Source organism: Octopus bimaculoides, chromosome 1, assembly GCF_001194135.2.
Source record: "Octopus bimaculoides isolate UCB-OBI-ISO-001 chromosome 1, ASM119413v2, whole genome shotgun sequence".
In the NCBI taxonomy this organism is placed as follows: Eukaryota; Metazoa; Mollusca; class Cephalopoda; order Octopoda; family Octopodidae; genus Octopus; species Octopus bimaculoides.
Window position 1 is genome coordinate 80,032,504 of NC_068981.1, and position 2,803 is coordinate 80,035,306.

Here is a 2,803-nt window from a genome sequence, read left to right on the forward strand (position 1 = left end):
CTGTTTATGTGAATGTTATATAGACAAGTGATTGAGACCTTCAACAATATGCCATGCTTGAGTAGAAGACCCATCAAGCCAAGCGAAATTATAGTCATGGTGGATACTGGTGTCACACAATAGACACCCTTGCTGGTGGCACATAAAAGCACCCATCACACTCCCAGAGTGGTTGATGTTAGGAAGGGCATCCAGCTGTAGAAACTCTGCCAAATTTAGATTGGAGCCTGGTGTTGCCATCCGGTTTCACCAATTCTCAGTCAAATCGTCCAACCCATGCTAGCATGGAAAGCGGACGTTAAACGATGATGATGATGATGATGATATATATATATATACATACATATATATATATATATGTTTATATATATATAGTGGATTGAATCCACTTCATGCATGCAAGATCCACTACATCTATATACATACACACACACACATACAAACTGTTTCATTCTTTAAATTGTTTTATTTCTGTGAATCTATTATGTATTACTACTGTGATGTCTGTAGGACAGATATTAATATGTGTTTAAAGTTATTAGGGTAAGCTTCATATATTGTTACCTTCATTGTTATTTAATGTCTGTCTTCCATGCTGGCATGGATTGATCAGTTTGACAGGATCTGACAGGTTGGAGGATTGTCATACTCCAATGTCTGCTTTGGTATGTTTTCTATAGTTAGATACCCTGTCAAACATTGACCTCTTTACAGAATGTACTGGGTGCTTTTTTTTATAGCACCAGCAGTAGTTAGGTTACCATGCTACAAGACAAAGATCCTCTTTGACTAAGAAGGAGACAGTTCTATGCTAGGTGATGAGAGGTTAAACTATGAAAGAAGAGGCAAGAACAGGTTTCTTGCTGTGGTGAAAATACATGACTATTCACATTATGTAAGGGTGGATCGGAGTAGAGTGGAGCTCGAGAGAGAAATAAAGATGGTAGTAACGAGGTGCCAGGATGGATTCTGAGGATTGTAGAACAGGAAGGATGAATGAGTAGAGGTTAAAAGAATTTATGAGGAGACTATGGGATGATTAGAGATTGGGTAGAGTTAAAATAAATTTGAATTGCAAGCACAAAACCCATAATATCCTCGGTTAACTAATTTTCAAAGTTTATTATCTCACAAGTCTGTGAAGATTGTCAACCACTTTTAATATACCCCAAAGAAATAAAACTACTGTAGACTAGCCCTGATTTACCCTATTCTGAATCATAATGTTTGATTCATATATGAACAGACTATGTTATGAAACAAGTAGAAAATGTACTGTCACATACATTTCCATTCTCACAACCAACCACTGTTAAATGTGCAATGTGGTCACAGACTTGTTTTGAAGCATTACATATCCAGTATGTTTAGCTTATGGGATATCATCAAGTGTTTGGTTAACCACCTTCAAACCATAAATATGCTCAAACAAGGATAAAGTGAGTTACTCCAAAAGCTTTATGTAGCAGTTACCTGATATTTTGTATTCCAGTTGTGATAAAAACCTGGATTTCATTACATTTCCATGCTCAACTATATCGCCATTATGTGTCCACTTGAAATGTGTTGGTCAGTTTGACAGGATTCAACAGTCAGATGACCACATCTTCCAATGCCTCAATATTGGCAGGATTTCTACGGTTGGACATCCTTCCTAACACTAGCCACATTTTCATAGCACCAGCACTATATTGCCAGGTTTTTGACAGCTGGATACTCTTCCTAACAGTAACCACTTTGCAGACAGTACAGAGTGCGTTTTTCATGGCACTGGCACGATAGAGGTTGTCTTGCCATCAGCAAGACTAATGAGTCCTCTCAAGCCCTGCATTATTGCTGTTCAGATCAATTATCAAACATTTAGAGTGTACTGGATGCTTTTGTGGCACCATCACTGTTGCTGTTACCTTGTAGCTTGTAAAACGAAATAGAGCACCCCGTGATAGAAATGAGTAGGCTTATTGTGAGAAATTGGTAATAGAACAAATAATAAAATGAATAGAAATAGGATGGGAGTAGAGAACACACAGGAAGGGGAAGGAAGAACAATGCTGGGGATTGGAGAGTGTGGTAATGATACATATATACATAAGTTTTTATCAGAACTGATGTAATCATACTTGAGAAGTTATCATAACTGAATCTCATTAGTTTGCAACCCATTACAGGACTGTTTTATTTTGAATAATGTATTAAGCATCTCCTGAATAGAAAGAACTACTTGGTGGTGTAAGCCTACAGCAGAGGCTCCTGCATTATGTTAGTGGTGGTAGCGGCAGCATACACCTAAGTAAATCTTTCCTTGCAGTGGGGTTGTTGATTTAAACAGGTCTCTTAAAAGAATGGAATCCACTCTATGGGTATTGGTTTAGTGTTTTTTGCTATCAAGAACACATCCTACTATACAGGAACAATGCTTCTGCTTCAAACTTATTCTAAAACCTTTTAAAACTGCCTTATTTACTTCCTGACATGTTCCTATGTTTATCCTCATATGTTGCAAATCTGTTTTTAAAAAACTGGAACTCCAGACTAGTAACAACTTGGTTAAGTTGTTCATGTTAGCTGCTCTAAAAATTTGATTTTTCTTTTTTTTTCTTTTTTTTTTTTTGTCTTTTGTTGAGAAAATAATTGTCAATGATTTGACTTTTAAACAAATAAATCTATTCATTGCATTTTATTCTTTTTATGGTTTTGAAAGGAAATGAGGTGAAGTGTTAAGTGTGTTGATGAAAAAGCTCTTTTCAGTTCAAGAAATCGGGCAATATATTATAATATACATTTGTTAAACTGGTGCAATATT

General features: G+C 36.2%; 1 protein-coding gene across 1 annotated transcript in view; it reads left to right on the forward strand.

The window, feature by feature from the left end:
- LOC106877088 (uncharacterized) overlaps nucleotides 1–2,803 on the forward strand; it is a 51,735-nt gene that overhangs the window by 30,135 nt on the left and 18,797 nt on the right. The window lies entirely within an intron of this gene.